The sequence below is a fragment of the Ambystoma mexicanum genome, chromosome 4p, assembly GCF_040938575.1.
Source record: "Ambystoma mexicanum isolate Mex_15411 chromosome 4p, UKY_AmexF1_1, whole genome shotgun sequence".
In the NCBI taxonomy this organism is placed as follows: domain Eukaryota; kingdom Metazoa; phylum Chordata; class Amphibia; order Caudata; family Ambystomatidae; genus Ambystoma; species Ambystoma mexicanum.
The window spans coordinates 219,550,116-219,574,294 of NC_090927.1; the positions used below are offsets into that span (position 1 = coordinate 219,550,116).

Consider the following 24,179-nt stretch of genomic DNA (forward strand, 5'->3'; position numbering starts at 1 on the left):
AACGCAGGTAGAAAACTCATCGCTACTAAGTTTTCAACCTTGTTGAGAGAACACTGCCAAGGAGCAAATAAGTGACCTTGAGTTACAGGAGTCAGTATCTAACTCACTGAGCTATTCATGGAGAATTGAGAACAGGTTTCAATTCCTTGAGCACAGAACTGTGGTCAACTCGTGAAGTGCAGATCACTGTATACAGGGAACTGCAGCGCACTTAGAAAGTGCAGCAGAGCTTAAATGCATGAATAATAACAGGAATAAGAGGGGTGACCATTGATGGTTCTTGTGGATGTAGCAAATAACAAGGGGGTCCTGGGAGTCTCTCTGCCAGACATGAGTCCTGCTACAAGAGAATTACCCAGAGTCCTTAGCTCACTATCTTTCACAGAGAAGAAATATCCCAAACATATCAGTCTTTGTTCTGCCCTGGGGCAGTCCAGCACCGAAATGCAAGGCAATTCTCCTCTAGTACCAACAGCATCCCCAGACACGTGTTTCGGTCTGGTTGGACCTCATCAGTAGGGAGGAGCTATGTCTCTCTAAGAATAGTGAGCAAGGGGTCCACGTCTGGATTCCCCTAGTAACTTAGGGTGAGACCCAAAGTTACTTGAAATATGCAGATAACAATCGGGGTCCTGAGAGACTCTCTGCCAGACATGAGTCCTGGTTACAAGAGCCTTACCCAGAGTCTTTAGCTCACTATCTTTTACAGAGGAGAAATATCCCAAACATATCAGTCTTTGTCCTGCCCTGGGGCAGTCCAGCACCGAAATGCTAGGCAATTCTCCTCTGAACAATGTGGATGTAGGGCATTGTCTTCCATATTTAAGGGGTAATTTATGCGCATTTTACTACATTTCTGGGCAACAAATACCTTTAGAAACTGCAATTACGTGCATTTATTTAGAGTGCTTCTGCGGTGTTTTATACCAAATATAGACGAGGAAACATTACAATAGTGAGCGGCATGATAATTGGAAGCAATCAGTACAGAACAGAATAAGACGAATATAAATAAATACATTTGGGATGGGAGAGTGGTTGTCAATCTCTCTAGACGGGAGCACATTAAGGTCTTCACTGGCTGCCAGTGGAATCCAGAAGTACATTCCGAACGCTGATAATTACTTTTAAGTGTCTAATGTTGTTGATGCCTCCGTACCTTCAATGTTATATTACAGATAAAGTCATTAGGAGATCCTTAAGATCGGACTCAAAAAACTTCCTGGAGCAACCTAGAGCCAGGACTTCTAAGGCCGAACATGGGGCCTTTGCATTTAAGGCACCAAGTCTATGGAACAATCTGCCAGACTATCTGCGTAATCTTGGTTGTCTTGTTGAATTTAAGAAGGCTTTGAAAACCTTCCTCTTTTGATTATTAATTCCAGTACTACCCATATCGTCTCTGGTATTTCTCGGGCACTAGGGCCCTTTATTCTGTTCTTCTTTTTGTGTTGTCCGCGCCTTCATGCCTGAGGGTCTATAGTGCGCTATATAAATACCTTGTAATGTAACGTAATGTAAAAAAGAAACATGCAATGACAAAGCAGCTGTCTATTTCCACGGATTAGTTCTGTGGTTCTGGGAGGGAAGAAGAGGTGAGGAGAAGGTCAGTGGGAGGAGCAGGATAGGCTGGTTCGAAAACCTATGGTGTTAATGGATGTAGTTTCTATGTAGTTCATGCTTGTCTCGGGTGGATAGCTCAGCGGCAACATGCTCGCCTTGGAAGCTAGACGACACGGAGCAGCACAGGTTCGATTCCCGGGTCCGCGCTTAGAAACCTCTGGGTATTAAGCACGTTATAAATAACCCATCATATCATAGCATTAGGGGTATCTGTATATCTGGACGGGAAAGCTGAAGTGCTGCTAATTGAATCCCAAGCTGGATGTTATGTTATAGTACTCAAATAGCGACAAAGCCCTAAGGCATCCAGATGTGATGTACATGTGGATGAATGGGCCGTGAGCTCAAGGGAAAATAGTTTGTCTTGGAAGCGAGACAATGCAAAGCAACACAAGATCTAACTCCAGTCTCGCGCCTAGAGACTAGCCTCTAGTATTAGGCGCAGAATAAAAGAGGAATTCGATTAATTCATGGGGGAAAAGGTGTTGCGGATTCGTGACTAGGGAGCTCCCCATGCTTCTTCCTGTGGGCTAGCGGAAAAGAGGCTGCAGTGTGTATGGGGAGCTCACATTTTGTGGACGCGGAGTGGGTTACTGAAGGGTTGTCCTTGCCTGATGACATTTATGGAAACAGAGATTCCTGGTTGTCCTTGGCCTTGTATTTATGATGCAAGTGGACAGTAAGTTCAGGGTCCAGTGTTCCTGGGTCGAGTCATTTAATGCTCCAGTGTTCGTTGGCCAAGTGATGGAAAACCACCTGCAAGGGTGTACTGGCCTGGGAACCTTTGGTTTTTGTAACACAAAAGGACGGTGGTACATCTGTTTTAGAAAGTGAGCTTTGCTGATCAGGCCTCACTTTCATAAATGCCCCATGCCAAAAAGTATAGGGCACATGTGTTCTCTTTGTCAGACCCTGTCTACTGACATCCCAGCAGCTGCCGTGTACTGTGGCAACATGGCAGCCAAATAGCAACGTGCACCTTCCTGACAAACTAAATTCTTCTTTGCACTGGAGTGACACTTTAGAAAAGTGCTACAGCGGATGTCTTCAATAAAAACTGTAAATGCAGTTTTGGTGGCCAGATCCACTACAAACATAGAAGCAGTCTACAGATCAGAGGGAACATGCAGGAAGGTGCCCACCTAAGTATTTATAACTGGCATGTACACAACCAATGTTATTTTAAGTTGTGCATTGGCCTTATTTTGGAATAAACTTCGGAATCACTTTGAAAGTAGACATACAGTTTTCTCTTGATTAATAAACACGTATAAGGCATGTCTGGTTTGATATGGTGGCCTATGGGATGTCACAAGGCAGAAGGGACACACTACTGCTGACACATTATAAAGTTGAAGGGATTTATTAAGCCAGAGTAAAACCTAATATTATTGTATTGAAATGGTTTTAGGATGGCTGCAACATAAAGGTTCTTGGGAAGCCTAGTCTTTGAAAGCAGGATTGTACATGAAATTCGACAAATAGGAAAGCATACAGACCGATCCAGCCGGGAAGGTCTCCTGCTTATTGATTTCATGAGCCCGGTTGTTATCCTTTCTTCTAGGGACCACAATACCTCTTTCTGCCCCCCACCCTAGATTATAGGGCTTGCTCCCTTTGCCAAGTGTCCCAAAAGTCTTTCTCTTACTGGGGCTCTCCTTCTCTCTGTTCTTCTGGGTCAAAGGGTACGACGTTCACTTACCGACAATCATTTTGTTGATGTTTCTGTAGCTGAATTTACTTTCTCGAAAAACCTCATTGAAAAACATTGGGGGTGGGGGGGTTGTGTGGGGAAGGGGATCTAAGGGGTGGGGTGGTTAATAGTGTTAGATTAATATGGGAGTGACGGTTTGGGGGAACCCCCCAAAAAGAAATACATTATTTAGATGATTTTTTGAGAAAACAAATTCGGCAAAAACCCAATGAAAAAATGACTGTCGATAAATGAACATAGAACCGTTCAAAGGGCTCTCCTCCTCTGTTACACATCCCCTTTCCTAGGGATCAAAGTCACCCTCTCTTTCTCTCTCTCTTCACTGAAGCACACCCCTCTTCTGGGCTTGCACTGCTCTCCTCCGCCTCACTGGAGGACACCCCCCACTGGGGTTAGAGGGGCTCTCTTCTTGTGCTACACATCCCCTCATTTGGTGGATCAAAATCACTCTCTATCTCTTGCTACTTCTCACCCCCCTTCTTCTGGGCCAGGGGCCTCTTTCTTCTGGTCCCAATGGGCTGTTATTGGAGAACACCTCTCTCCTGGGGTCACAGGGACTGATCTCTTCCTCACAACCCTCTTCTAGGGTTAAGTTGGATCTTCTCTCCTCTTTGAACTCCTTAAAAGCAGTGGCCCAGCACGGCACCTTATTGTGTATTGCAATTTCCAACACAGTTCCTTGCACACTCACAACCCCAGAGAACTAGTTACACATCTTCTACATGAGACATGAGACAGCCTGTAAATGAGTGTGCAAACTTCCACATATCTGGCAGAACCAACCCTAAACACGTTCAGGGCAGAATTTTTGTTTTACTTATTATAAAGTCCACTTGTTTCGTGTAATCATTATTGTTTTATGGACTCCCAATTTACCAAATAAGTGCACTGATGGAGAGAGAAAGAGAGAGAGAGAGGGAGAGAGAGAGAGAGAGAGAGAGAGAGGGAGAGGGAGAGGGAGAGAGAGAGACAGAGAGAGAGAGAGAGAGAGAGAGAGGGGGGGAGAGAGAGAGAGAGAGAGAGGGAGAGGGAGAGGGAGAGAGAGAGACAGAGAGAGAGAGAGAGAGAGAGAGAGAGAGAGAGAGAGAGAGAGAGAGAGAGAGAGATTGATTTGCCCAGGATCACACACTTTTCGTGACCCGGGGAAGCAAAGATCTGAACCTAATTCCACATCTCCATCTACAATAATGTACCGCCCCAAAAAATAGCCAGACCAAGCAAGCAACCCAGGCATTCCAAAAGAAAGTGCTTGCACTTCTTTCAAGAATTTCTGTGCACGTTTTTGTTGGGGTTGTGGCTGTGTTTTTCGGTACTTGTACCTTTGCGTTCATAATTCTGCTGTGCCCACCCTTCATACCACAGACGAATGACTGCAAAAGCACGCGAGCCCACAGCTGGCAACAACCAGCACCGCAAACCAGAAACTAATTCCAGGCCACCGGCAAATAGGTAAATCAGTGCACGTGCCATGTAGCTTATTAGTCAGAGCGTATAATGGTAACATTACATGAATAATTTAGCACGGGGCAGTTTTTGCTTTATTTAAGTGTGCTCCTTGTAACCTGCAGCAGCACATGGGAAACAGGGAGAGCAGGGATTCAAGGGGAACGCTTAGCTGTTGCTCCCACTTCCAGGGCCCAGCTCAGCCCAAATCAGGGCCCAGCAAGGAACTGCTTAGGAATTCTTTTTTGGAGTGCCTTTTCTGGTCTAAGACCCCAAAGGACCTGGCCCACTTAAACCACTGACTATAACTATAAGTAACATGTTTAGAGGAATAATGCTAAGTGAGCCGCACCGGACTGGAGTCCACGAACTGCAGTGGTTGAATGGATTTTTGCAACCACTGTGGTGGCCACTTAGTGACCTTACACTATGCATTGAGTTTCGATGGTCATTTTTGATATTAAAAACATGAGCGTCTGCTTTGCTCCTTCACCCTCCAACATTTAAGTTTTACTCAAATCCAAATCGAGGAGACGGTCCCTACAAAATTGAGCACAGATGTCAACCATTGTGAAGGCCAGGGGTGTCTTGCATTGTCTGCAAAGGCAATGCACATTTTCCCAGTGGCATACTGCGGACACTGTAGGTTAGCTCCTGCCTTAAACACATTTCTCGTGTGTTAACAGCGCCACCTGCTGGGCGTGACAATACCTTTCCCATCTGCTCCTCCTTTCTGTATTCTTAAGACCAGTTGGTCTGAGAATGTAAACACGTTCTCAACCCAAACGTATGAAAAGGACTGGATGTGTCTGCCATCGTTCTTGATATCTGATAATGTGACTGAATGGACAGTTTATACCGGGGGTAGGTTTCTCACTAGAATAGGCACATCTGCCCGTTTAGCTCTGGAGGATAGCTCAGCGGCAACGTGCTCACCTTGGAAGCAAGACGACACGGAGCAACACAGGTTCGATTCCTGTGTCCGCGCTTAGAAACCTCTGGGTATTAAGCGCATTATAAATAACCTATCATATCATATCATCACTCAACAAGCCTGCAAAAGGACAACGTCAGAGTTTCATATAGGGGATAAAGTACTCTAACTGCGTTTTACAAGTACAATGTAAGTCACCAATGAGGTCTCTGAATGCAGAGAAGCGCAAACATGTCGACTATGCGCCTTTATAAAGTCACAGAACTCAGAAGTAATGCTTACTATATAGGGTAGGTGGGTGGGGCTAGGTGGGGCAGGCAGGGCCGGCAACGTCCCGTCAGCCCAAAGCTTGTGTGCCCAAGAACAGCGAGGGCCTTGCCAGGGCTCAGGCCTGGCAGGGGGTGGCTGCTAGTAAGGGGGCACCTCTAGGGGAAAGAAAAAGACATCTAGGGGCCGGCGATCCTGTGCCTGGGAGAAAGCAGGCAGTCAGTGACAGGTTCTGTCTGCGTCGCTACCCTCTTGATTGGCTGAGCACACTCCCCGGGTGCGACTTACGCAATAATAACCGCCTCCTCAGACTGTACCAGTCGGTAAAAGACCGGGGGCTGATTTAAAAGGCCAGAGCTTTAATGGGGGTACCCGGGCCATTACCACTATGTACAGGCCAGGGACCCCTATATTATTGCTCTTAGCGTGCCTGGTTCACGTCCCGGGGTGCTGATAGCAATGTATTTGATTGAAAGAATACGCTGCGTAGAATGTGTGACCCATTGTTTCAAACAAATGCCCAATAAGACTGGCATAGAAATGGAAGCGTGGGTTGTGCCAGGGACATGTGACAAGTCGTGCAGAAGCACTGTACTTGGTCGAAAATATTTGACCTTTTCACATTTGACCGAATTTGTTTTTGCTTGTTCTTTGGTTGAAAATGCAGGGGGAGACCCCCAGCAAACCAACCCCTACCCCCTTACCACACCCCATATATATATTTCTGAGGCTTGTGGAATCTGCTTAGATCACATGCTGTGCATAGGCCGACATCTAGTGGAAGCTGCGGAGTATTACAGTTTGTTTTTCGAAACTCGAAAATGGGCGTCGACACAGGGCGTGCCAGTAATACTATCCCTAGTGTGACATCCACTGTACCCAAGATCCCTCACGCCTCTAGGATCCTCAGATTGTTTTTTTCCGCCATACTGGTCGGAAGCATCTTGCGGAGTCCCCTGGCCTTAGCCATACTTTTGTTAAAATTTTAAAATATTAATCTATTGACATCCTTCCCCACCCCAACGTCGAACTTCGACACTCGACGCCGGCTGGAGAAGAAATCGACCGTCGGCTGCTGCACGACGGATTTGGGCCTCGGAAGGCCGCTGGCCTCGGCCCGGGCCTGGTAGGCTGCTGGCCTCGGCCCTGCAAGTGGGGAGAGTGGGGGGGTGGTACATACTCTACACTCTTGGTATATAGGTACACCTTATACATTTCATACACTTAACAGCCCGCTGCCTCAAGGTGCGTATGGAGGGTACCCCTTTTCAATTCTTCCCCAAGTGCAACCGCAAATACCCTTGGGTCGACAGGCACGCCACGTGCAATCTCTGCTTGCCGAGGGACCACCCCGAAGCGAACTGCAGAGCGTGTAGTAGGTTTAAACCTAAGACACTTAAGGACCGTTCGACGAAGCGTTGGGCCCACCACGCCAGGCAGGCGCATGGCAGCGGAGGGCGCCTTCAGCGATGGCAGCAACGCCGTACCTTTGGACGGCGAGGGCATTACGGCGTCGAAAGACAGCCAAGCACAGGTCCCCGACCTCGGAAGGTCGTCCGGCAGGGCGGCTATGGGGAAGACCCCCGGCGACGCAAGCGCTTCACATACTACACACACTAAACACACTAAGTCCAACCGAGACTCGACGACGTCGAGTTCTCGGAAAGAGGCACAGACAGAACGGTCCGATTCGGTGTCCTCTGGGCGCTCTCGATCAAGATCGCCGCATGACTCCAGGCAAGCATCCACTCTTGCCAAGAGTGCCTCGCTCCCTAGGCTAACAGAAGTTCGATCGTCGGAAGACGAAGACGACTTCCACCCCCAGGCCGCGCTCCAGGAGGCGGAGCCCGCAATTAAAGCCAGCGAGGCCCCACGCTCGAAGGACAGGAACACCTCTCCCGATCCTCGACGCCAGGCGTCGAAAAACTCTGGAGCCACTAAGGGACAGGGAAAACATTTTTCTATGCACGGGGAGGGGGGAAAACAGCAGAAGAAACTACCTGTACATTCTTCCACACCTGTGAAACACTCCACCCCCCATAAACAGACAGACAAGCCCAGGTCTGCTGATAGGTCCACAACCAGCAAAGCTACTCAAGATAAATCCCATAGACTTGCTGAGAGAGTCATTCCCAGTTCCAAAAAAATGGTCCAGTGAAGACATAGATAGGGTCATGTCAAGAATGTCTTCTTTGGCTGATTTATATGATAAAAATCCAGAACATTTCCTCTCGTATGATCCACAGGGGGCCACACCGTCAGGCTCTACTGATCCTATCCCCCCGAGTAAGAAGGCCCGGTTTGAAACCCCGATGAGGTCTGAACCCTTCGAGGTACAACCTTACGCAACACCATACTCACGGTATCAAGGAGAGGCTTTCTTTTGTGGAGACCAAGAATTTGGTATGATAGAAGAGCAAACGGGGACGGGCTACTATGGGGATGATGAGGAACAGGAAGAAGAAGAGGATGACCCAGAAACATACAGAGTAGATTCCCCGGTAGAGAACGAAGCCCCGGTTACCGACTCCCCGGTCGATAACCAGCCCCTCCTAAATGAGGTTCTCGCTCGCGCAGCAGAACATTTCCACATTGACACCCACGGTGTACAGGAGGAAAGGGACTTTGCAGAAGAGTTAGTGGGAGAAAGGAGGCCGGTTGCTCAGACCATCCCTATCCTTAAATCCATTCAGTGGAGAATAGATCCGTCCCTGGTGAACCCAAACCTCACCAGAGCAGTCAATCCCAGGGTTGAAAAACTTTTCAGGGCAGCTCAGTCTGACCCTCTCTATATAAGAGGACATCTGAAGCCAGACTCCCTAGTTGTTACCAACACTCGTAAGAGGGCTGGAACACCCTTGTCTTCGTCAGAAGCTCCTCCCGACAAGGAGAGCAAAAAACTATACAGTTTCGGCAGGAAGGTAGCCTCAACGTCCGCCTATCAAGCAAGGATTGCTAACTCCACCACCCTGTTGGCCAGCTACAACTGCCATCAGTGGGAAGAAGTCGCGGCTCTCATAGCCTCTGCTCCTGAACCGTTAAAGGGCCAATTAGCTCGGATTTGGTTGCAGCCGTGTCTGGTTGCATTTTGAAAGCAACCTTCGACGCCGCGGATAACGCAGGCAGATTGATAGCAGAAGGTACTGTTATCAAGAGACATGCGTGGTTACGGCAGTCTGGTTTTAAGGCAGAAACTCAGGCATCATTGTTAGACAAACCGGTGGAAGCCGATCTGTTGTTTGGTAAGGCGGTCGAAGATGCACTGAAAAATGCCAAGGACGAATACGAGACACTCAAATCCCTTGGACAGTTAACCAATAAGCCCCCTAACCAGAGAGGGAATAGTAATTTTCGTCGCCCACGCGGCCAAAATTCCCAGAGAGGATCTAACTATTCCCAGGGGCAGGGTACACAGTGGAACAACAACCAACAGTCTACCCAGGGTTACGGCAGAGGTAATAGGAGAGGTCGTGGTAAAGGCAGAGGCAGCCCCAGCAAGGGAGGCGGCACGCCTCCACCAAAGCAGTGACGCTCAGTTCAGGGTCCCTTCTCACGCAACACCAGTAGGGGGACGCATTTCAAACTTCACCCAGGCTTGGGAAGGGATCACATCAGACAGATGGGTGCTGTCAACAGTATCCACGGGATATTGTATAGAGCTACTGCAGCGTCCCCGGAACCATCCTCCACGACAAAGAGTACACTCCTTAGAACATCAGAAGATTCTCCTCGAGGAGATCGCCATTCTTCTACAAAAGGACGCGATAGAACTCGTCCCGGGACACCAGGTAAACAAGGGTATTTATTCAACTTACTTCCTTGTGCCAAAGAAAGATTTGACAATGCGCCCAGTATTGGACTTACGGCCTGCCAACAAGTATGTCAAGCCCCAAAAATTTCGTATGACCACGCTACAAGAGGTAATTCCCCCTCCTAAAAAAGGGGATTACATGGCAACCTTGGATATGAAAGATGCTTATTTTCATATTTCCATGTTCCCAGCGCACAGAAAGTATTTGCGCTTCAAGGTGGACAGTCGACACTACCAATTCAAGGTACTGCCCTTCGGGATAGCTTCAGCACCAAGGGTATTCACCAAGGTACTGGCGGTGGTGGCTGCACACCTACGCAGGGAGGCAATCCCAGTGTACCCTTATCTGGACGACTGGCTCATGACGGGGGAAACCCCAGGAATTTGCAGGACAAACATTCAAAGGACTATCGACCTCCTTCACGAGTTAGGCTTCTCAATCAACGAGAAAAAGTCAAGCCTGGTGCCAAGCACCTCAAAACAATTCCTAGGAGCAATCCTAGATACCCAAGAGGGGTTGACCTTTCCTTCAGAAGAAAGAATTTGGAATATACTACTGCAAATTCTGCATTCAGTCTGGTCAACAAATAACGGTACGCAAAGCAATGCGTCTACTGGGCATGATGGTGTCATGTATTTACCTGGTCCCCCACGTGCGCCTGCGTCCCATGCAGGAATGGTTGGCGAAACAGTGGTCTCAGGCAAGTGGTCAGTGGGACGATCTAGTGGTCGTTTCACCAACACTGGTACAAAGCCTTCACTGGTGGACAAGAGAGAATCTTGCACAGGGGAAACCCTTTTACGATCCCGAGGTACAGGCAATAGTCACTACAGATGCATGCCTGACGGGGTGTGGAGCTCACCATCTCCACCACACAGCTCAGGGTCTCTGGTCTCACTCAGTGGCCAAGAACCACATCAACCAGCTAGAGCTTCTGGCAGTATTCAGAGCGCTTCAGGCATTCGAGCCCCACCTACTAAACCTGTCAGTGCAAATCCGGATGGACAGCACAACAGCCATGTTCTACCTGAACAAGCAAGGAGGGACTTGCTCGCCAAATCTGTCCAGAAAATCTGGATATGGGAACTCAGACGGAACATCTTCCTGTCATCACAACATGTTCCAGGGGAGCTCAATTCCCTAGCGGATGCTCTGAGCAGAGACTCCCTCCCAGAGGAACACGAATGGGTTCTACACAGAGAGGTCGTAGAAGATATCTTCTCTCAGTGGGGTTTCCCCACTATAGACTTATTCGCCACAAGTGAAAACAAACAATGCCCAGGATTTGCATCCAGGTTCCCCCAACCAGAATCCCAGGGGAACGTCCTGTGGATGAACTGGTCAGGGATGTTTGCGTACGCTTTTCCACCAACTCCTCTCATCAGGAAAGTGGTGAACAAGATGAACAGGGAATCAATGACGCTCGTCCTAGTTGCTCCCATGTGGGCAAGACAACCGTGGTTCCCACACCTACGCAGGATGGCGGTGTGCGAGCCCATCAAACTTCCAGCCTGGTACAACCTACTGTCCCAGCACCAAGGTCAAACAGTGCACCAGCAACCCAACTCAATGAACCTGGCAGCATGGCTCCTGAGTTCATAGAGTTTGGACATCTCAATTTGTCACAGTGGTGTATGGGCATCCTAAAGGAATCTAGGAAGCCAAACACAAGGCACTGTTACTTTAACAAGTGGAAGAGGTTCGTTATCCGGTGCCAGAGTAGACAAATCAACCCAGTTGATTGCACTCCTTCCACTATTGTTACATACATGCTCCAGCTGCTAGATGCAGGATTGGTTTTTAACTCACTGAAAGTACACCAGGCAGCCCTCTCGGCTTACACCACTTCCCATAGCAAGGTGTCGTGGTGGAAAGTACCAGTAGTTAAAGCCTTCATGGAAGGAGTAAAGAGACTTCACCCTCCTATTTCAAACCCACCGCCAGGGTGGGACCTTAATGTGGTGCTAGCCAAGCTCATGGGCCCCCCCTTCGAACCCATGCATAAAAGCAGTCTCAAACACCTGACTTATAAAACGGCCTTCTTAGTAGCTATTACTTCTATAAGAAGGGTCAGTGAAATTCAGGCTCTGTCAGTGCAGGATCCCTTCTTTACTATCCATAAAGACAAACTGGTTTTACGCACACACCCTAGGTTCTCACCTAAATTTATATCAAAATTCCATGTAAACCAGTCCATCGAGCTTCCGGCTTTCTTCCAGAATCCGCAAAGCTCGGCTGAGGTGAAACTACACACCCTAGATGTGCGTAGGGCGGTCCTCTACTATGTAAATAAAACAAGACCGCTAAGGAAAACAGATCAACTTTTTGTCTCCGTAGCTACAGGCAGAGAGGGGGATCGCGTCTCCAAAGGTGCCATCTCGAAGTGGATTATTAACTGTATCCAGCTGTGTTACTCACTCTCTGAAAAGACTCTGCCTTTTACGCCAAGGGCCCACTCTACTAGAGGCATTGGGGCCACTCTGGCTTTCATTGCAAATGTTCCCCTTGACACCATTTGCAACGCAGCTACTTGGAGCTCTATTCACACTTTTACTCAGAATTACTGCATTGACACCCATTCCAAGACAGATACACAAGTGGGACAAGCGGTTCTAAGACACTTATTTGCTCATGACTCTTCTCACATCCCACCTCCTTCTTCTGGTACTGCTCGTTAATCTATGCACAGCATGTGATCTAAGCAGATTCCACAAGCCTCAGAAGGGATACATTACTCAACGTAATCGTATTTCTGATGCTTGTATCCGAGAGAAGGCGCATGATTGCTTGTAGTCTTACCTTTCTGTCTATCTGCTTGGATTATCTGTATTCACGCTACTCCTCATGCTACCTCATGTCAGAAAAAATACAATCTGAGGATCCTAGACGCGTGAGGGATCTTGGGTACAGTGGACGTCACACTAGGGATAGTATTACTGGTACGCCCTGTGTCGATGCCCATTTTCGAGTTTCGAAAAACAAACTATAATACTCCGCAGCTTCCACTAGATGTCGGCCTATGCTCAGCATGTGAATCTAAGCAGATACAAGCATCAGAAATACGATTACGGTGAGTAATGTATCCCATATATATATATGTATATATGTGTGTGTGTGTATATAAATATATATATATATATATATATATTTAATTAAATGTGACCGAATTTCGACTCAAAAATGATTAAAAAATTGTGATCAAAAGTAAAAGGTCAAATGTTTTTCAAACAAGTATGCCAATACCAAACCAGTGACTAGGAGCCAGTGATGGGGAGGAACCAACCAGGATGCCAGGGAGAAGGAAGGAAGATGGTGGGGGTGCAGGGGAACAGCGGGGAGCTTGCTTGGATCCTGAGCTTGGATCATGGCATGATGCACTGCATGCATCATAGATTAAATGTGCAGGTTCTCACTATATCTTTAACTTGGCTCTCAAGTATAAGGGAATTTTCCAGTAGAAAAACAAGGTTTTTGATGGTCGTTGCCATCTGGGTCGTGTCCCAATTTCCCATTTCTTCTGGCCATCGAGTGTTTGCGGGGTGTCTTGTTTTGGAGCCACATACCATATATCTCTGGTTTTGGTGGATTGGTTTTCATCTTTGGAGGATAGCTCAGGGGCAACGTGCTCACCTTGGAAGCAAGATAACACAGAGCACCAGTGGTTCGATCCCCGGGTCCATACTTAGAAACCTCTGGATATTAAGCGCGTTATAAATAACCTATCATATCCATGAGAGTCAATTTTCCGAGAGTTTAAATTGATATCGACTTTAGGCGTAAAGAGGTTTTTAGACATTTTGAGTGTCAACAGCGTCATTGTAGCAGGTGAGGCAATTGAGATTCAAGAGTGGGGTCATGTAGACTGGGAAGAGTTCTACTAAAAGGCTGGGCCATTGGGGTACTCCACCAGTGATATTGTGGGAGAGGATGATCTGAAGGATGGTCTGTGCCCTCTATGTGGGAAAATAACATGATCCAGTGTAGCAGAGTCCTCTCTAATCAAATGCCCACACTTCTTTTAGGAGAATGTGAATGTGTTGTAGGCCACAAAGGTATCTAAAGGGATGACTTCAATAGGTACGTCAACATCAGTGTTATTCTCTAGTGTGTCCAAGATTGATGAGTGAGTTGTTTCTCTTCCTCTCATTAGCCGGGATCCATGTTGCGACTCATGCATGATACTATTTATTAACACGTTATCCCAAAGTTGTGCTAGATCAACGTCTCCAGGTCCTGTGTTGGAATGGGACCGTTCAGGAAAGGACTGTAGCTCACAAAGTTTTCTGAGTTTGCTGTGGTTGTTTTTCAATGGCACCTTTGATATAACTGCACTGGGGAGGCATTTGAAGAGGGTGGGGCGAGCATAAGTTATTGGGTTACGGCTTTGTAGATGTAGGGCAGTGTGCACAGGGAGATGGTGCTTGGTGCCTGAGGTCAGTAGGCCTAGGAGTGCTTGAAGGCCAGAAGGTGACCAAATCTATAGAAAGCCAGCACCCTCTGCATGGTAAGGTGACGACGAGACAAGCGGTGCATGAGGGGAGAGTGCATTTGATCACAGTAAAGTATCTGGACAACATGCACAGGCAGGACCTTTAAACATGCCAGTGCTTCTCCTCATACATTTCATACGGAAACACAATGTGCTAGTCGGAGGTACTTCCCAGAGGTCCCTTCAAAGGTTCCATGTCATTTCATCACAGGATGTTTTTTCGCTGTTTTTTTTTACCACGGATTTATTTTCTAACAAACTCATCAAATTTACTATTTTTTTTATTTTTGGGGGGGTGACCCCCCAAAACAACCATCCCCTTTAATTTGTTTTAAAACCCCGTACACCCACACCAAATGTATATAATTTTTTTAACCCCCCCCAAAAAATTTGATGATTTTTTTCTAAAAAAATCCACGGTAAAAAACCCTGCGAAAAAACATCCCGCGATGAAATTACGTTGTACCCTCTTCAAAAGGCTGAAGAGGCGCTCTCTGCGCTTCCACACCATCCTGGACTCTCGGCCGATCCAGGTGCAGGATACGGGTGCAGGATAAGGCGACAGTCCCCGAATTTCATCGAAGTCCAGAGCGAGGCTCGTCAGCCTTTTTAAGAGACCTCTGGGGGTATACAGTGATGTTACCGAAAAAAAACAACGAATGAAAACGTAAGGAAAAAATATGGGAAAATAAATATAGGGGTGTAAAGGGCTAAAAGGTGTGTGGGGGATTTGGGGTGGGGTAAGAAGCTTGGGGAAACAGGAGGTTTGGGGGGCATTCGTTATTATCGTTATTATTTCATTCGTTAGGATTTGGTTAGTTAAAATCCCATGTAACCCCTCCGGGAAGCGTCTCAGACTAGCAAATTGCTGGCAGGGGTATATTACTTTGGTGATCTAAACACCGGTGCAGTAGTGCCCTCGTGGAAATCACGTGCACTGGCACATACAAGAGATGATGTGTGGAGCAGGAGAGGGAGGAAACGGGGCAGTCTTGGGGCCTCAAAGCTGGATAGGTAGCAGCATTTCACTCACTGGCCTCTGTTTCTTTCAGCTGCTTCTCTGCATTCAAGGATAGGAGCACACCGCAGTGCTCCAATGTCCTCTAGTCCCTGCACCTCGTCTCCGCTCCTATTCTAACCCCTTCTCCCCCCGATATGCGTCATTCAATCCAACAATGCTCTTATGTAAAGGCAATCTACCGCAGGGCGGCCACTCCTCTCTGTTATTTCACACTTTGTAACTAATTTCTGCTGATAATGACACCCTGTTCTTAAATAAATACAAATACAAATGAATACAAATCCTCTGTAGTGGATGCAAGTGTCAAAGATACGTTTAGTGGTGCCTAATGAAATGGCGCAGACTGTAACGCAGTGGGAGGATAGCTCAGAGGCAACGTGCTCGCCTTGGAAGCAAGAGGACACAGAGCAACACAACTTCGATCACCAGGTCCGCGCTTAGAAATCTCTGGGTATTAAGCGCGTTATAAATAACCAATCATATCACTCTCTTGCCGCTCTGACTCGGGCATGTCTTAGATGACCCGGTCCAATCCACAATCAGTAATTTTCAATATATTTTTCCATCATCCAACTTCTTTCAGATCAGAAACTATTTCTTCAAGGTCTGGTGCCAAACTTGTTGACTGAAGTCTAAATACAGTTCAGTGGCATTTAATATGATATACATTGTGTGTGTGCCGTGTTACCATTTTGATCAGGTTCCAGCACCTTGATATTCAAGTGTTTTTTAAAAAAAAAAAACATAAATACAAGTATAGCCAAATGTATCTTGGGGCTGATAATCAAGGTACTTTAGCAAGTGATAACGACAAACAAGTTGCGCATTTTGGTTGAAGGAAACCTTTAATGCCCCACTATAAGATTTAATGTAAGCTTGACTGGAAATGGCCTGACCGTATCTCTGACGCTAAAGTAGGTATTTCCCCCCAAATCGCATCCGTTATGCAATTGTCTCAATAATAAATTCACCAGATTGAACCAGCTATGCCATTTTTCCCCAAACAAGTCGGCCGCGTGGGATACTGTAGGGCCTGTATGAAAAAGTCTTAATCTAGCAAGGTTGAGTTGGTAGAGCTTGAGAGCACATCTCTAACAACATGGCTCAAAGACTTGAAGGGGGTTCACCACGTGGTCGCCCCCAAACCTTCCTGCTTGATCCTCCTAACCTACCCACTTCTTCCCCACCTTCACTACTTCTTCGGTGGAGCCCCTTTCCCCTCGGTCCAATCTGCACACGATTTATACTATATACTACTGTCGGGGTGCTGTGATGCCTGGACTTTATCAGGCCAACACCCTCTCCCGCAGCTGTGTAACAAGGTATGCAGTTGGCAAAGGGGAATGGTAATCAATATACACTAATATAATAGAAAACCATTTCAAGGTTCAATTGGGAAGTGCTATTATATCACATGGACTAAGTGTACACTACCTTGGAGGCATTGTGCCAGAATACTTGTGCCAGTGTTAGTCGCTGGTACTCTCTTTTCTTCGCTTCTTTCCCCAGCACTGTCTGCTTGATTTGTCGCCAAACAGTTTCTGGGCAGTATCTGGAGGTGTTTTTCTCATCACAGCACCACTGCATTTAGACAGACTTATATGTTCATGTTGAATTGCTGCTCCCCAGAATCTGCTCACTGATTTGTCTTCGCTGAAAAACTCAATTATCTTTGAGTACGTTAATGGGTGGCAATATATTGAGTCCTGTATATTGTTGCTGATTTTATTGTTTCTGGGTATGCTGAGGTTTTTCCCTCATTTATATTCCTTTGCTGCTGCTCCCTTTCCTGCATGTTCCTACCACCTCCTACCCCATGAGACCTGGTTTTCTACGTTTGTTTTCCATCTGCCTCTACACTCTACCCAGCCTGCGTGCCCTCTCATTCCCCCCTTTACAATCTTTCTTTTTCTTTGACAAACCTTTCCTTCATCCTTTTGCTGGGATGGGCAGCCCTACTCTTTGTCTGCACTCATATTTATCAAATAAAGGTTCAGGGAGTTTGAAACTGGGGTATTTTGATGAGTTGAAAAATCTGATGTACAGTGTTTCCTCACAGGCTGAATTCCTTATCTGCGAACCATTTCCCACCCTCCTTCCCAATTCAGGGGACACCCCTGCAACTCCAAATCCCCCCGCCCACCTCCCCCAGGCCCAGACATAGATCGTACACCCCACACTCCTCCTTCCCCCGACTGCTCTCCCGTTCCCGACACTGGTACACCACACACCACACTAACCCTCCCCAAATCACCGCCTTAGCTCAGAGTCTGGGCCCGTCATGTCCTGCCCACTTCCTCTCTGCCTAGTAAGCGCATGTGCAAGGTCGTGTTGCAATGAAAGAGGCCTTTCTGGGGAGGTCGCTGTCATAAGGTGGGTCAGTGCAATGAATACTGACACGGTAGTAAACAATATGTGAGTTTTTTCAGGCACGTACATATTAGGCTGTGGCTCAACTCCCCAGCATCAACCAACTGAATAGAACATAAACTAAACATCAACATTTCCAATAGAACTTGCAGCACAAACATTCCATTCCACATGACCTAACTATACAAGGTTGAAAGAGTATTTACAAAGGCAAATTTAGAAGAGCATTCCAACTAAACCTGAAATTATGAAGAACTTTACTAAGATCACAACACAACTCCCCTCCTAACTGATGAACTAACAGAGCTCAATCATCCTCTGCAGTCCTCTCATACTTATTGTTTTTATTTTACTGTTTATTCATAACGTGCTAAATACCAGCAAGTGCTTTCTGAGCGCGATCAGGATTCGAACTTGTGTTGCACTGCGTTGTCTTGCTTCCAAGACAAACGCCTTGCCCCTGAGCTTTCCTTCCTCCCCGCACTCTCTCTTAGCAACTCTCTCTTTGTTCCAGACTTCACCACCCATCACCCTCACTACATTACCAAGATCGTTCTCTACAATTTTGACCACTGAGAACGTTTCACTATATTTCTTCCCTTCCCTTGGCAACAGAATTCTTACCTTGCCCCCACAAGCAAATGTGGTGGCCTTACAACTCTGTGTCCTGTCATACCTGTGCTTCACAATCTCTCCATTCCTCCAAATCTGATCTCTGACCATCTCGCCATTTACAATCACTAACTAGGACTTGCCAAGCCACGCTGGTGTGAGAAAGGTATTGGGCTTTTTCCTTCTAAAAATTTCAAATGGTGTCACACCAGTAACCCCATGTGGTGTTACTCTGTACTGAAACACTCTCTGCCGCAGTTCACTCTTCCATTCCTCCAAATCTGATCTCTGACCATCTCACCATTTACACTCACTAACTAGGACTTTCCAAGCCACGCTGGTGTGAGAAAGGTATTGGGCTTTTTCCTTCTAAAAAGTTCAAATGCTTTCACACCAGTAACCCCATGTGGTGTTACTCTGTACTGAAACACTATCTGCAGCAGTTTACTCTTCCAATTCACACCACTTGCCACCGTCTTTACCATGCCTTCCATGATAGTCCTATTGAACCTCTAAACACACCCATTGGTCTGAGGGTGATATAAAGAGGTCTTCTTGTGCCAAATCCCTAAAGACTTCGGCCAATCAACTTTCGGTGGTTAACTTTCTTGGAGCAGTCAGGCAGCTTTCGGAATGAACATAGATCCAAATGCTGATCGACCTGTGTATACATCAGTGGTGGATCGTGCAGAGTTGGGAGGAGAGTGTAAAATGAGAGGAAGTTCTTGCACCTTCAAAGACTTCTGTCATGTTCTTCTACATTCCCTCCCCAGACTAGAATGTCATTTTGGTAGCACTTGACACCCTGGAGTTCTCCTAGGATGATGTGTAACTCTTTGAAAAATGCTGGCTGTGGACACCAGACCAAAAGGGATCCTTACTCACCTGAACATATCTACATCTGTTATAAATGCTGTTAAATCACTTGAGCTGGGGTGCAAGGGTATCTGATGGTTCACTGATTTAAAATCCAAGAGAGAAAACAAATTCACCCCAGAAAGATCAAAGGTCAACTTATCAATTTTGGGCAATTGAAATTTCTCTGATATCACATTCATATTAAGATTACGCAAATTGATACACAACCTCAGTGACCCATTTGCTTTTCTTGCTACCAAAATTGGACTAACCCATTTGGATGCCTCTACTGGCTATATAACACCATCTTTCATCAGCCTTTCAACCTCCAACTCCACTTCTTTTCTGAGTGCGAGAGGCACTGTCCTCACCATTGCTAAAGCTAGTCTCGCTCCCTTCCTAAGTCTGATTCTGTGCATAAACTGCTTTAGGCATCCAGCGTTATTGACAAAAATCGGAGGCACCCATGTTGCTACATCTCCACTCAGCCTGACATCTGCTACCTTATTTATGCTGGGTATGAAAGAACTTCCTCTCATCTTACACTCTCCTCCCAACTCTGCACGATCCACCACTGATGTATACACAGGTCGATCAACATTTGGATCTAGGTTCATTCCGAAAGCCGCGTGACTGCTCCAAGAAAGTTAACTGCCTCCTAAATTTGTCACATACACTTTTCCTCTTGCACATTTCTCTAGAAATTTGAAAACCACATCCAACCCTCCGATAATATGTTTTGGATTTTCTCCATAAGCATTGGCCTTTACTTTGGCACCCTTGAGTACACATCGTTTAAGTTTTGCTATCCATGTTTTTTTCCCAATGAGGTTATAGTCTGTTCCACTGTCTATCAACATCAGCACCTCAAACCCATTGGCTGTAACAAATTCCTTGGATTTCTTGAATCTCTTTCCTGACGCTGCATTCACCACTTGTATCACTCTCACATCAAAATAAACTTCTTGCCCCGAATCACTCGCATCCCACTCATGAATGCTTTAAGACTTGTCGGCATCCTGAAACATCTAGCAAGATGACCCCTAAATCTACATAAGCGGCACTCTACCTAAACAGCTGTACATTCTTTTGAATTTGCCAGGTGCTGAGTGCTCCCACACCTGAAACACCTCCTTTCCTGCTGTCCCTAAAACGTTCACATTCCTCTGTTTGCCTCCACCTCCTATTTTCTCCTTTCTTGCTTTTATTCTGTTTGAAGTTGTGAGGAACGTGTCTGTTGTCTTCACTCTAGCTCCCATTCTGGTATTGGTGACTGCCTTGACCCTTGAGGTGTCTTTCTCTCTGATTTCTTTCCCTCCCCTTCTTGATTGAGTTGCTTAATGCAATGAGCAGTATGCTCGAGATGCTTAGCTATCGCCATGGTTCGATCAAGTTTGGGATCCTTCTCCTTCCACAGTTCTTCTCTGATTTTATTATCTGAGCATTTTATCATAAGCTGATCTCGAATGTTCTCATCGTAACATTGTTGACAGAACTGGCATCTGCTGGCTGGCCCTCTTAGGGCAGTACCAAAATCCTCTATTGATTGTCCTCCCTTTTGCTCCCGTTTACCAAAATGATACCTCACTAGTATCTTATTCTCCACCATTTCATAGTGTTTGTCTAGTTCAACAACACTGGTGTTCAAAGCATTCCAAGTACCTTCTGATGGTTGTGATGGTTCAGGGAGTCTCTTGAATACTTCTTGCTCAGCATGTCCAAGGCAGTGATACAGGAGTGCATCTTTCCTATCTGCTATGTAATTTGTACCGAAGACTGCTAAGACAGATTTTAAGAAGTCTTCCTTCCATTATCTCAATTTCACTAATGGTTCTCCGGGTTGGGACAAGAAGAACGCAGGACCTTGGCTGTTTACCATGGTCTGATCATTTCAGACAAGATATCCTAAGCCTCTCCTCTTGGACAGTCAGTGTGGTGCGTGAGGCAAGTTCAACGTTTCTTTGGTCTACTTGTTCCTGACTGTGGTGGTTGATGTTGTCTTCCCTTACCTAATATTTTCTATAGAGGGATCAGTAATGGTGCAATTCTCCTATCACATGTTGCAGGTTCAGGTGTGGGATTGGCTCCTTACAATAAATAGGTGGTAGTTCATAGGTGCAGAGCTTCCTGAGAAGGAAAGCTCTGCATGTTATCCTGTATCCGCGCTTCGGTACATGAAACGAGTTCTGTAGTCCTTTGCTAGGCAAACTTAGCCCATGGAGCTTGGTCACTTGTTGCTGGGTAGATTATCTCTCCCCTTTGGTTCACCTCGAATATGCAAATCAGGATCTCGAAAAGTCTAGGACTTGCGGTCAAACTAAAATTCTTCACCTTTAATTCATAACAGATTAGCACCATTTACCACGCCTTCATAGCCAAGCATGTACATTTGTCCCTATTCTAAAGAACCAAGTCCTCAAAAGCCTCATTGCATATTGGATTGGTTGTTGGTAGGATCTACAATGGCAAATGTCCAGGATAACTCTATTCTCACCCTATTCTCATGTATTCTCATGTACACAACAGCATTAGGGTAGGAGAACACAGTACAGGCAGTGGGGTGCAAAAATTGAGACGAGGGCCGGAATGCATCGGGAAAATCAATATTCGTTGTTGTGACGTAAGAAGTACCTGGCACAACCTAAACGGGATATGTAAACACACTCTCTTGCCTACTCCCTAGTACGCAGTAGCCTCTACTGATGATGTAGCCTCCCCATATACCCCCCTTTCTATCCCCTCAGTTCATGGGTATTCCCCATTTTATTTGGCTACCTCTGTCTCCTGCTATTCCACTCCTCACTTCTGCTCTTAATCTTTTCCTCGCCCAATCTCTATACCCTTTCACTTCCTCTCATCCTCCCTCCTCTCCACCACCTCTTGAACACTCTACTCCCAGAAAACCACCACAAACATCCTTATGTCGAATACCACCAACAAGCTCCATTTTCTCTTCCTGGAAGCGGCTCCAAAATTATCCTAGCATGTTATCTCACGACCCTGAACCCTCACCAACTACACAAACAAAACAATTTACTATGGAGAATACACATTACTCTCTTCTTTCACTCACTCGACTTAGTGTCAAAATCACTGCCCAGAATGTAATTTCAACATGTGCTTGTACATCAACATTTCACCAATATCTGGGGCCTTTTTCTGTGATACTGGGATGACAGGTGGGTGACATAAATGTAATTGATAATGGGGGTCAGCAACTGGTGTCAGTGTTGGAAACCATTAATTAAAAATGTCGATACTGTAATGAACTAATGCAGTGTGATCAGGGGTGGACTGGCTTAAAGGGAACTCTGGAGATTTCCCAAAAGACCTCTGCATCCTGGTACTCCTGGGTGTTAACCTATTTTATTTCCAAATTTTATCACAGGAAATGGGGTGAGCCTGTTGAAAATATATAATGTAGGGCCAGTTTGAAAATTATTTCCAGGGCCTCTTTTGGTTCCCAGTCCACCCCTGAGTGTGATTACCTTATCTTCAAAGGATTGGGCGTGCAATTAAAACCATTCTATTCTCTTTTCACGCCTCCTCAGTGAGGGACAACCTGAAAGAGGGACATCAGCAAAATGGTAATTAATCCTTTATTCCTTTGGGGTTCAATGACAACCATCCTATATCTTGATACCCCACCCACCTTCCTAAAGCTTGCTGTGGCCAAAAATTTTGCAGGGCGCTTGACACATTTCTACGTGTCCTGTAAAGCCGAGAATGCATATATGCATATGATATAATAGGTTATTTATAACGTGCTTAACACCCAGAGGTTTCTAAGCGCGGACTCGGGGATCGAACCTGCATTGCTCAGTGTCGCCTTGCTTCCAAGGCAAGCACGTTGCCCCTGAGCTATCCTCCCGAGACGATATATGCATGTATGTACATGTCACTCATCGTGTTGTCTCTTCCTTATGTCTAATACGCTGCCCAATGTTCTAAGACCTTTTTCTGTACTGCGGGACCTACCGGAGTATTGGGATTTCATGCCTTGTGTAGCACGTCGCTAGCGCTCACAGTGCATTCCTGGGGCATGAAGGCTATAATACCTGATTGTTGTGTCTTCTCAATGAGGACGTCTTCTATGTGAGGGTTCTATGAAGTCTGTTGCTTGCGGGCTTGTTCAACTTGAGGGATCCAAAAATTGAATGCAAGATCAGGTATGGATGCTGCCCTTGGATCTCAAAATATGCACAGGGCCTTGTATGTGTGTAGGAGCCGGGAGCACGTGTTGCATTGGCTCCTGAATTGTATGGGGGAATGCTTTCAACATTTCTGCGTGTAGCCTATTGGAAAAGCCAATGGCCGCGTTACAGATGCCTCCGATACGACCCCGAGTATCATCTGTCAGTGTGCATTAATCCAACTTGTGGACGCCGCATCTCATTTGCGCCAAAAAAAGATGCGCCCTCCCCTCACAGCTCATGTGAATGTGTGCACTTTAGATGCACAAATTAAAATGCCCTCTTCTATCTCCCTTGGTCATTTGCACAAATCAGGAGTGCATTCCATACCCAGGTTTGGTGCCATGCTTTGTGCCCCGGCTGATGACCCTTTCTCGTGCATTTAGATCTCAGGTGGTCTGCCTCGCGGCACAGGGAGATTGCATGTGAGGCGCTTAGCTGTGATTTTTGCTATTCACATTTGATTTTTTCCATTCCATAAATACTGAGTGCAATATACACCAATTTCCTTTCAACGCTATTTGGAATCACTTTTTGTGGGTGAATATTACTGCAGCGCCTTTGCTGTCAATCATGGGTCAAGGTCTAAAAATTAAAGTGTGGGGACTCATCAACAAACGCACTGGGATTTGACGTCGCCAGAAATGAGCGTATCAAGTTGAAATATGCACATTTCATTAAATTGGCTTTGCATAAACACGCAAAGTGCACAGGACGAACGGCATTCGCCTTTCATAAAAACAACACACGCACAAAACCAAGGAAGGATATTTTCTTCTAAAAGTGTTTTTGAAAATCTTAAAAGGTGTGCATGTTTTAAACTTCATGAACCTCTACAAATGT

The 24,179-nt window shown here is 46.2% G+C and overlaps 1 protein-coding gene across 1 annotated transcript in view; it reads left to right on the forward strand.

The window, feature by feature from the left end:
- The window catches only part of GATA4 (GATA binding protein 4), a 193,940-nt gene that overhangs the window by 67,946 nt on the left and 101,815 nt on the right, over window positions 1-24,179 (forward strand). The window lies entirely within an intron of this gene.